The 11832-nt window shown below is 59.0% G+C and overlaps 1 protein-coding gene across 1 annotated transcript in view; it reads left to right on the forward strand.

The window, feature by feature from the left end:
* Positions 1-2766: 2766 nt before the first annotated feature.
* The window catches only part of CAPN5 (calpain 5), a 54963-nt gene continuing 45897 nt past the window's right edge, over positions 2767-11832 (forward strand). The window contains exon 1 of the mRNA XM_012645751.1: positions 2767-2931. The gene's annotated coding sequence lies outside the window, so the exon portion shown is untranslated. The remainder of the gene's footprint in view (positions 2932-11832) is intronic.

The raw sequence follows: 11832 nt of genomic DNA on the forward strand, positions 1-11832 counted from the left end.
GGCATTAGGAGCCTTCACTTTGAGCTACTGCCCAGGCCAAGGGGCTTCCTTTAGGGTTCTCAAACAATAGCTTGGCAATTAGGTCTGCGGGTTTTTTTTTAAGCAAAATTATTATAATCGTAAGTTTCACCAGGAAACCCCTATCACACACAGGAGCAGTGAAGACAGGGGTTTTCTGGCTTGGTACAGAGAAGATCCTGTCTCCAGGCTCTGGTAGGGTGGGAGGTACAGGGTCCTACAGAACCAGGAAGAGAGGGTGGATCAGTCAAAAGACTCCCTCGTGGAGGGGAGAGGGCTAGCCTGTGAGGAAATGAGTTCCTAGTCACAGCGGGATCCAAGCAGAGGTTGGGCAACCGGTCAAGGGGCCTGCAGAGTAGACTTTTCCTGGAGGAGTTAGGGGAGAGGCAGGGAGAGGGCACAGGAGTGGAGTCAGACAGGGTAGGTTTGAATCCCAGTTTTGTCATTTACTAATTGTGTGACCTGGGGCATCTCCCTGAGGCTCAGTGCTATCATCTCCAAAATGGGCTAATAAGGGCTCCTGCACAAGGTGGTTGTGAGAATTAAATGGGAAAAGCACCTACACATCAGGCTCCATAATGGCAGCATTAGATGACTCAGTTCATAAAAACCAACCCGCAGGATCCCTGGGGGAAGAGCATCATCAAAACCCCACCACCTCCCAGACATGATGGGCAGACCTGGCTCTTCCGGGCTTGTCTTAACCCCTCCCTTCCCCCCAAGAGCAGGGTCAATGCCTCTCCCCCACCTGCACCAGCTGGGTGCCCTGGACAGTGCACTGTCTCTCTAGGCCTCCTCTCTCACCTGGCAGAGAAGGTGGAAGTCGCCAGAGATGGACTCTGAGGTGGGCCTCTCCAGTCCTAACATTCTAGGCTGCCTGGGATTCTAACCAGCCATGCATACGTGTGTCTGCTCCTAGGACCCAGTGTCTTCACAAAGTGAGGCAGTTGGACTAAATGAAAATAACAGCAGCTAACACAGGCTAAGCTCTTACTCCACGCAAGGGGCCACTGTAAGGACTCTGCATGGATCAACCAATTTAATGTGACAACAGCTGCATGGTGAAGGTGCTACTATGCTGTTTTATAGGTGAAGAGACTGGGGCACAGCGAGAGTGGGTCACTTGCCAAGGATCATACAGCTAATATGAGCCCACGCAGAGTCCACAATTGCAACCACCATTCGACACCCTCTTGTGGCTCCAACACTGAGATGCGGAAGGATCTGAGTTTCTGATCCTCTGACCCTCTCCCCTTTCCCCTTCTGTCACGAGGCCAGAGGTAGACATGCTTTCTCAGACACAACCCCAGCTCCACCTTGCCCACCCAGAGGCAATGCTGCCCAACATCCTACATGATGGGGCCCTTATGGAGCCCTACGACTTGCCTGTACCCGATCATCACATGCTTCAGCTAGAAGCCCATTTTACAGACAAGGAAAATGAGGCTCTGAAAGGACAGAGGACTTGCCCAGGTCACACAGCCAGTAACTGGTAGAGCAAGGACTGGAGCCCACATCAGCTTGGTTCTACCAAGTGCTACTGTCTTCCTGAGAATGAGCCTCAGCCTCTGCCCTCAGGAGCTTCAGCCTCACAGGAGAAGGGGGGACCCCACCACTAACTCAGAGATAAAGTGAGGGGAGGGTCTGGGAGGGGGTGGGGGGCTGCAGAAGGGGGGCGGCATGCTGGTGTGTGGGGGATGGAAGAGCCCTTCAGACTGCAGATCAGCACAAAGGAGGCTTGAGGTGGGGAGTGCAGTGGAGCCCCTGAAATGAGCGCAGTGGAATGGGGTTAGGGGAGATGGGGAGTCAGATGGGGTGCAGTCTTGGAAAGTTGTTCTGTGGGTGGCAGCTCGCAGCTTTGGGTTTGAGAGTAAATGTTCCTTGGCTGGATAGGAGGCTCTCGAGGGGGCTGGGGCTACACTTAGGGGAGAAACGTCTGGGCGGCCTGGGACAGAGGCCTCGAGGTACGGGGAGAGGCTAGAGAAGTCTGGGTGACTGAGAGGTTGATGACATCAAGACTGGGAAACTGGAGGGGGAGCGGGAGCGGGCCTGAGTTTCTCCACCTGCAAAGTGGCAGACAGGAGCCTTGGAGAGCGAGCTGGCAGGCCCTGAGCCCCTGCTGCACCGCAGAACTGGTCATCCCTACGTGTTCTCTATCGTATTCCCCACACTGCCCCATTTTACAGACGAAGAAACCGAGGCCCGGTGCCTTTCCAGGGCATCCTGGGAGCCAGTCACAGAGTCAAGTATGACCCGGAACCCAGGCCCCTCCTGCGGCAGCCCCCCAGCACAGCGCGGGTACCTATCTGGCAAGGGCCCTCTCTCGTCTCTCTGGGGCTGGGCTCCCCCTCCTTCGTCCAAACACCTGGCGATGGGCGTGAAGGCGGAAACGGGGAAAGGAGGCGCGCCCGCCTTATCAGGTCCTTTCCACAGCCACCGGCCGTGCCCCGGCGGGCTCATGGCACGGGATGCATGCCCGGGTCGTCGGCGGTCCCGCAGCCTCCTCCTCGGCCCGACGCCCTGCCGAGCAGCCAGCTCTCGCGTGCTGCCGACCGGGATGCTCCCCTACCGCGGGCAGGGCCCGGGTGGGACGCGGGGACGGCCGAGGCTAGACCACGCGGGGAAGGGCAGGGACCTCCCAGCCTCGCCCCGCCGCCTCCCGGCCCTCGCCCCGCATGCGCGCAGCCCGGCCGGCCCGCCCCGCGGAGGCCACGCCTCCGGCTCCGAATGGGCGGGGGCCGCGGGGCGGGGCCGGGCCGGCCGAACCCGGGGAATCCGAGCCCGAGCCCCCGCCCCAGGCCAGCCTCTGCTGAATCTCCGGCCCGAGCCCGAGGCCCCGCGCAGCCTCCGCCCCAGCGCCCGCGCGGGGCCCCGCATCCCGGCAGCGCAGCTCGGCCCGCGGCGGCGCGGCAGGTAGGAGGCGCGGCGCGGAGGGAGGCGTGTGCGAGCGCGCGTGTTTGTGTGTGTGTTCCGAGCTGTGTGTGCGGGTGCAGCGCGGCCCGGTGCGCGCCCCGGGAGCTCGGATCTGGGTCGGGGGCTGTGCATCCCGGCGGGTCGTAGGGGTGCGGAAGGAAGTAAGCAGGCCTAGGGGACGGGGGCTGCAAGGACCCGACCGGCCCCCGGGGCTCGTCCGCACCCCCACTCCAGCGAGGGGTCTTTTCCACCTCCCCCTGCTAGTTCCGGAGTCGTTTTCCTAGTGCTTACAGGGTGGGCTGCGCTGGACACTCGGGGCTTGACTGTTCCTTCCCCTCCTCTTACAATTCTCTTTTACTGTGCCCCCCTTAACCCTCCGCCCAATCATCATCCCACAACCCCTTCTTGGGTCCCCTACCCCAGGCTTAGGGGAGCTGGCAGGGCCGAGGCCCCAGCTGTCAGAGCCTGTTCCCCTTCCTAGCCCTGCTCCCCAGGTGAATGGGGGCCTTTCTCCTAGGCTGCAGGCGTGTGGGGGTGGGGTACCTGGGAGAGAAGGGATCTTTGCCTTCTCTGATCCTGCCCGCGTTCCCTCCCCCACCCCTCAGGGTCGGGGGTCGGGAGACCAGCCTAGGGGACCCGAGGTGAAGTAGGACAGAAGATCATTAACAGGTGCCAGGTTCTCTCCTAGCTTCATTCCACGTGTTGGGATTCAGCCCCAGACCCCACACAGAGGAGGAGAGTGGGGCACGGAGAGGTGAGGTGAGCTGCCCTCTCAGGGCTGCTGAGCCAGAATTTTACGTCGGGTCCACCTGGCTCTCAAGCCAGAGCCTCTTCCTGCACCAGGCTGGAGGGAGAGGAGTGCTAAGGGCAGCTATCCCCGGGATTCTCGGCAGGGAGACATCTGGGCAGGCCACTTGGAAGAGATGGGTTTAATGGTGATGCTCAGCCAATCCTCAGTGTGAGGCCTCCTGGGGGAGCCACTGTGTTCTGCCAGGATTGAGACCTCCCGGGTCCTTGGGCTGGTCCTTGCTCCTGTCCCCAGAGTCCTGGGGTGGGGGTGGGGGTGGGGAGGCCCTGCTGCCTTCCTCTGCTGAGGAACCGGGCTGGTAGGGTGGGCCCAGCTGCTGCTGCTGTGAGGGGAGGAGGTGGTTTGCCCTGAGGAGCCTCTCTTCCCCAGTAGACTGCAGGACTTATGGGTCAACAGATAAGCCCCCACCAAGGCACTGGGGCCGAGGACTGATCGTTGCCTGGGGGTTGTGTCTCTAAGAAATCACCAAGCACAAAAGAAAAGGCAGGGCATCACAGGCCCAGGGCTCAGCATGGGTAAATGCTTGGAGGTGTGAAAATGGGTGCTAGTCCAGTGGGTGGGGGATTAAGTGGGTCAGATGTGCGTCTGAGAGGGTTGTCTCCGCTGCTCTTGAGGCCTTCCAGCAGGAGGAGGAGGCCACTGCTGGGAGAGCCCCTCCCCTCTGCTCCCCCCAGCTGCCCACCCAGGGCTATGCTTGGGAGGGGGAGGGGCCCTGATAAGGGCTCCAGAGCAGGGGTGAGGTGGGTGGGAAGTGCCAGGGGCTGCACAGGGCCCCAGCACTGGGGAAGGGGGGTGGGGTGCATCTCAGATGGGGACCAGCACTGAGGGTGGAGCAGGTCTGAGGGAAGTTGAGGAGGTGAGGGTTGGACAACGTGGCTGTGAGATGCCTGTGGGCTCTTGGGAGTGACACCCAGGACACTGCTCCAGGCCAGTGCTGTGTCTGGCTGCTTCTGCCCCTGCCTTCCCTGCAGGCTTTCAGGACAGCCCTGAAGCTCTGGTCCCCAAATAGGAGCCCTCCGCAGCCCCAGGGGGCACACAGCAAGGCCTCTCTCCACCACCTCTCCTACCTGCCTGACCTTGAGGCAGGGAACTTCCCCTTTCTGTCTCAGTTTTCTGGAGTGTGGAATGGGTATAGATGCTGCCTAATCACAGGCATTGCAGGAGGGCGATGATTAAGTTAGATGGTGTCACTGAAAACACTTTTCTAAGTACATGGTGTTTGATAGCCATTATTATTAATAATAATTAACAATCAGCATCACTTAGTTCCTTCCCTAGGGAAGGAGGGGCTGACTTAGGGAGAAGAAGGGTGAAAGGGAATGGGGTCCCTCTTGGCTTCAGTGGGTGAGGGGAACTGCTGACTCCCTCAGTCCCCTCATGGGAGCATCTCTGTCCACCTGACCAAGTCCCCTGGGGAGAGGCAGGGGCTGGGCAGCGGAGAGCACCCATAGTGTGCCTCAAGAGGTTGTGCAGAAAGCCTGGCAGCAGGCCCTGGGCCCCCCCAGCTGCGGCGGGCAGGGTCTGCAGCCCCCTCCTAGGCAGCTCTGTCTGCAGCTGGGCTTCTCACCTCACCCCCTGCCCCATCCCTGCCTCCATCCATTTGGGCATTGTGAGTGCCTTTGGAGCCCCTCCCGGCCACCCTTCGAGTCCCCCCAGAGACCTCCTCTGCCCCTTCATCTCTTAGCCTCCTTGCTCAGAACCTTGCTTCGCCTGAATGGTCCCCCAGGCTTGGCCTTCTGGCCCCACCCCAACCTCTGCAGCCTCTTCTCTGGGTTGATGGGGACACCCTGGGACTGCCTCACTTCGTTTAGGCATTAGGCAGAGCTGCTGGCTTCCTTTTGGCCTCGGGCCTTGCCTTTCCCTGCTCACCAAAGGCAAAGTGGGCCAAGTCCCTTTGGGGTTCAAAGCAGGATGTCTTAGGACGCCAGCCCTTAGGCTTGGGCGTGAAAGTTGTGGGATGGGTGTGTTCGCTGGCCTGTAATGCCCATTCTCATTGTTCAGGTGTGCGTTTCCAGGGCCTCTGGCTCTCCTAGGGCTAGGGTAGGGGTGTGGAGTGGCTGAGGCTGGGTGGCCTCCCCTTCTGAAGATCCTCAATCATTTCTGCCACAGTGGGGCATGTGGTCAGCTGTGGGAGAAGGGGTTGGTGGCCAGAGCTGACCAAAGCCCATCCACTGGTGCCCAGCTGGCCTTCACTGTCAGGATGTACCCCAGGCAATGGTAGACAGAAGCTGAGAGCCTGCAGCCTGATCTGCCTGCCTTGCCCAGCCAGCCCCTGCCCGGGGCCCCCACTGCTGTGTCGCCTCTCCTGCCAGTCCGGGTGACGTGGGGCCCAAGTGATTTGTTACTAGTAACAGTAACGGAGACACTGAAGTGTGGGTGACTTTGTTGTACGCTGAAACAATTCAGGGTGTAATAACTTCATCCCCACTCCCTGGCCTCCCCAAGCAGGAGAGAGGGGTGGCCCATTACCCCACTGCCCCCCTCCATTCTTCAAGAACAGTATTTGTTTCCTATCACTGCTGTGACAAATTACCACAAACTTGGTGGCCGAAAGCAATACAAATTTATTCTCTTACGGTTTTAGAGGTCAGAAGTGCAACATGAGTCTCATGGGGCCACAGTCCAGGCTGGGTCCTTCCGTAGGCTCTAGGGGACACTGTTCCTGGTCTCTCCTGGCTTCTAGTGGAGGCTGCGCCTTGTGACCACCTGACCCTGGCCTGCGCCTCCCTTGCCTCACGGCCTTTTCCTCCTCCGTAGTCAAGTCTCTCTCTGCTTCCCTCTGATAAGGACGCTTGCGATCACATTTAGGGCCCACCCGGATAATCCAGGATAATCTCCCCATCTCTCCAGATCCTTAACATATCTGCAAAGCTTGTGCCATATAAGGTAACATTCATAGATCCTAGGGGCTCCCTCGTGGATATCTTGGGGGCCATTATTCAGCCTACCACAGGGACCAACTGCAGCGTCATTGCAGGCACCCAGGTGCCCATACCTGGCCTCCCCCAGTCACAGCCCTGGTTACCCCATGAGGTCACTCTCCGTGTCTGTCACCCTCCAAGCCTGGGAGCCTTGCCGACGGGGCCCAGGGCTCTGCACCTCTGGCCCCAGTGCCCAGCCTGAGCCCATAGTAGCCGGATATCAGGGATGTCTGGAAGAAGGGAATGTGGTGGCGTGTCCCATGGGCTGCTCCAGTGACTAGACCCCATCCTGCATTTGGCCCTTCAGGGTGGAGTGCAGCTCATTCCAGATATTCATTCAATAAACCCAGGCCCTGCAGGATCATTTGCTTCTCACCAGCACCCTACGAGGGTGGCGCCCCAGGGGTCCCTCCTGGCCTACTAAGGCCAAGTCCTGCCTGGAGCAGAGGTGTGCAGGGGTGAGGTGGACAGGTTGAGCCAGTGGAGCATAAAAGACCCTCACTTCACAGACTCGCGCTCTGAGGTGCGGCGTCTGCTGCTTTGAGGCTCCCTGGCCTCAATCTCCCCGTCTGAGGATGGGCACGTGGACAGGACATCTCTTGCCCAGCCTGACACTCTGAGGCTCTGATTTGCCCTCTGCTTGGGCATGGGGAGGAGGTCTTAGCATTCGAGGCTGCCACAGTCAAGAACAGGACACAACTCAGAGCAGTGCATGGGGCCTGCGAGTGCAGCCCGCACGCCGCTTGCCTGGAGCCATGGGCTGCCATCCTAGCAGGTCAGGATGCCATCCGGCCAGGCCACGCCATGCGGGGCCTGCTTCTCTCTTGGGGCTGTCTCTCCAGCCTGGTCGCCCTCTCCTTCGCCAGGCTGCCTTCTCGGGCAGAGCCCCATCTGGCTCCTCGCTGCCCTCTGGGCCAGGCACAGAGCAGGCGAGGGTGAAGGTTGGATGGGGTGGGGGAGGTGGTGGGACGACACACACTGAGCTAGTGAGCAGGTGTCTGCCTGAGGGTGGTGGGCCAGGCAGGGCAGGACTTTGACATGGGACAGGTTCCTGCCTCTGCCCAGAACATCCTCTTCCCCCTCTGAGCCTCTGTCCCCAGCTGTGCAATGGGAACAGCACAGCTCATTTCTGAGGTTGTGCAAGAGCTTGAGCCTGAGGAATGACACCTCAGTTTCCCAGTGTGAGAAATGGGCACCATCTCACTGGTTTTCAGGGGTACAGACTGCCTGTGCAGGAAGTGGGGAAAGAGGCTGTCCTAGTGACAAACCCACCAGACAGGAAAGAGCAAATGCTGCTCCTCTCCTTGCCATCAATGTGACACCCTGCAGGCCAGAGAGGGCAGAATCTTGCCTGGGGTCACACAGTGTAGTGAGGCAGAGGTGGCTTAAGTGACTTGATCCAGTCTCATTTTGTCGGGTTGTCTTGCTATGGGGGAGTGGGAGAGCACCCATCCCCTGCCTCATCTGAGTAAGAGAGAGGAAGCCCCTCTCGGGGGTGCCCGGCCTCACCTTCTCTGCAGGGCCTGGCACTGGGCAGGGAGCCCCAAGGTTGGGGGGCACTACCCTGGGTTGCCCAGGACTGAGGGGTTCCCCGGGATGTGGCTCCTTCAGTGCTGAAACCATGCTGAGCTGGTCATCTGAGGCTGAGCCTGCGCCAGCCCCCTGCCCAGGGAAGCCCCTATCTCCAGGAGGGTGGCCAGGCTCTCAGCTTCCTCCTGTCCCTGCCCAAGGCCCACAGGAACCCATGAGCTGAAACAGCACTTTTGGAGGTTCCTTTCCTGCGCAGGCTCTGCTGACAGACACTTCCCAGCTCCCCCTGCTCCCGCCGCCCTCGGGCAGGGCCCAGCTCCCGCTTGAGGAACAGCTGTGGGGTCAGGCCTGTGACTCAGTCAGGGCTGTGCAGAGCCAGGCCCAGAGGCCAGCTCTTTCCTTATACACACTGTGGGGACATCAGAGCTCCAGGACCACTGTCCCCTGGGCCAGTGAGAGACCCCGTGCCCTACGTGTGCCTGGCCCTGCCCTCCAGGCCCTCTGCATCTCTAGCAGGGAGCAACCTGGCGCGACTTACGTGTTAGGAAGATCACCCTGCAGCTGGGTGGAAGACGGGTTGGACACAGACAGAAGCGATAAGCGCAGGGGAGGGGAGGAGGAAGACAGGATTTCCCAGCCCTGGTGCCAGCTTGCCTGGCGTTAGCTGGGGTGACTCACTGGGCCGGGCCGCCTTGGCCTTGGTGCCAGAACCCAGGAGCCCGGAACCCTGGGTGGCCCAGGAGCTGGAGCCTGCACTGGGCCCGAGCCCACTGTCCTTCCAGGTGCGTGTTCTCCCCATCCTGCCACCCATTCCTTGGTCTGCCGGACGTGGGAGAGCTGGGGCGCACCCACTAGAGGACAGAGACACACGTTAAGCATCTTACTAGAACGGTGGCGTGTGGAGCAGGTCGAGGATGGCAGTGGTGTGGGATAGAGGGGAAGAAATACATGAACAAAAACAAAAGCTCAGATAACCGTCAGTCACCAAACTGAGGCACTGCCCTTCCAGGCCCCTCCTCTGGCACCTGGCCTCCCTGGCCTGGGTCACCGTGTCAGCTTCTGACCCTCAGTCTCACCCTAGCTCCCCTGGGCCCCAGTATGAGCAGGTATCCCTCAGCCTGGCATCCCCAGCCCTGCAGAGCTGGTCCTGCCAACTCCCCCAGGCTCTGCCCGCCCCACGCTCTCCCCCTTCCTCGTCCCTCCTGCACCCTGCCCTGCGCACCCCTCAGGCTCCATCTTGAAGAGCCACCACCATTCTCCCCACCCAGTACCCGCCCTACAGTCTGCCTCACTCCTGGGAGCACTGACCTCAGAGTGTTTGTCACCCTGTGCCACTTGTTGAGGGTTGAGGGTCCAGCTGCCTCCTTGTCAGCCAGCTCAGGGCCAGCCCAGCATGGGTGTCGGCAAAGATGTGCAAGCTGGAATGGACTGTAGCCCCCGAACTCTGAAGGCGCAGCTGTCCAGCCCTTCCCTGTTCATGTGGCAAAGGGCGTCGGAGGGGGCCCTGTCGTGCCTTGAGTGAGGGGTAATGGAGGTCGAGGCGGGGGAGAGGGAGCTTGGATTGCCAGGGTGTAGGTGAGGTCACATTGGCTCCTTCAGCCCACACTGGGCGATACCCACTCTGCCAGGCCTGTGCCATGCCCCGGGCACCACTGTGGGGTGTGGGGAAATGGTCACAGAGGAGGGGCCCCAGCAGGCATTCCTGCACCCCCCCCAGCCCCTCCACTGGTTGGCTGCCAGGTAGAGCTGAGCCTCCCTGCCACACAGCCCTGGGACCCGGCTCCTCTCCCTGCACACCGGAGCCGCCCCTGCAAGTGCTGTGGCCTGCCTGCTGGCGTTTCTGCTCTAGTCTCGTCCTTTTCTGGTCCATTCTCCGTGTGGCAGCCAGATGGAGCTCCCTGAGATAGCCGTGACCGAGTCCCTGCCCAGCTCCGCGCCCTTCCACAGCTCCCCATCACCTGAGGATGAAGCCAGCCCCCTGTCCCTGGCGTCTCAGGACCCAGGCTGGGATCTTCTGTGGCCTCTTCCGCCATCCCTGTGCCTCGCCCCTCCCAGTCGTTGGGTCATTTCCTTTCCCTGAGTGCCCCGCCCACCCTCCTCAGGGCCAAGAATGTCTCCTGGCAGTGGTCTCAGGCTGGCGCCCCCTTCTCAGGTACAGAGGAAACCTTGGCGGTGCGTACTTGGGGCATCCGGGCACCACCCACCCGTGGGACCTTCTCGTGGACCTGAGCACTCCAAGTGTCAAATCCACAAGGGTCCTGAGAGAGGAGGAGACTGAGGATCAGAGAGGTAGAGACTTGCAGGAGGTCACACAGCCTGTGTGTGGCAAGGCCAGGCCAGGGCTAGTGCTCTGACCCAGCCTGGGGCACTTTCCCACTCTGCCTCCCCCGCTCCCCAGGTCATCCCACCTCGGTACATGGTGTCCAGCTGGACAAGGCCAGAGCTGTGAAGGGCCCAGATCTGGGGGGACCTGGGCCACCAAATTCAGCCAGCCCTTCTTGCCAGGGCCACTGTGCTGGTTTTTTTGTTTAACTGCTTATTGAAGTATAAGTGATCTACAGAAAGGCGCATAAGTCATAGGCCTACGGCTCAATGGATTTCCAGCGTGACCACACCCACGTGCCACACCCACATGCCACACCCACATCAGGAAATGGTTTTACTGGAGCCCCAGACGTCCCTGCCACCACCCCACCCCCCGTACCCCTGCCAGTCTCAACCCCTAAGGTAGCCACTGTCCTGCTTTCTTTCCACTGTAGGTGACCTGTGCTTGTTTTTCTTTTTTTAATGAATTTTTAATTGATAAAATGTATATATTTATCATATACAACATAATATTTTGAAATATGTGTACATTGTGGATATTGATCTAATTAACACATGCATTACCTCACATGCTTATCATTTTTTATGGTAAGAACACTCAAAATTTACTGTCAGCAATCTTCACGAATATAAAACATTGGTATTAACTATAGTTACTATGTTGTACAATAGATCTCTTGAACTTTTACTTCCTAAGTGAAATTTTGTATCCTTTGACCAACATCTCCCGAGCTCCTTCTGCACCTCTGTCAATAAGATGACGTCTCATTGTGGTTTTGATTTTTTTTTTTTTTTGAAACAGAGTCTCTGTCACCCTGGCTAGAGTGCAGTGGTGTCATTGTAGCTCATAGCAACCTCAAACTCCTGGACTCAAGTGACTCTCCTGCATCAGCCTCACGAGTAGCTGGGACTACAGGTGTGCCTTACCACACCCAGCTAATTTTTTTCTATTTTTGGTGGAGGCGTGGTCTTGCTCTTGCACAGGCTGGTCTTGAACTCCTGACCTCAAGCAATCCACCTTGGCCTCCCAGAGTGCTAGGATTACAGGTGTGAGCCATTGCGCCCAGCCCTTGATTTTCATTTTCTTGATGATTAGAGATGTAGAACATTTTTTCATATGCCTGTTGATTATTTTTAATGTCTTCTTTTGAGAAATGTCTATTCAGGTCCTTCGTCCAATTTTTTTTTTTTTTTTTAAGACAGAGTCTCACTCTGTTGCCCAGACTAGAGTGCTGTGGCATCAGCCTAGCTCACAGCAACCTCAAACTCCTGGGCTCAAGCAATCCTCCTGCCTCAGCCTCCCGAGTAGCTGGGACT

This window comes from Propithecus coquereli, unplaced genomic scaffold (genome assembly GCF_000956105.1).
Source record: "Propithecus coquereli isolate 6110/MARCELLA unplaced genomic scaffold, Pcoq_1.0 Scaffold235, whole genome shotgun sequence".
Classification (NCBI taxonomy): Eukaryota; Metazoa; Chordata; class Mammalia; order Primates; family Indriidae; genus Propithecus; species Propithecus coquereli.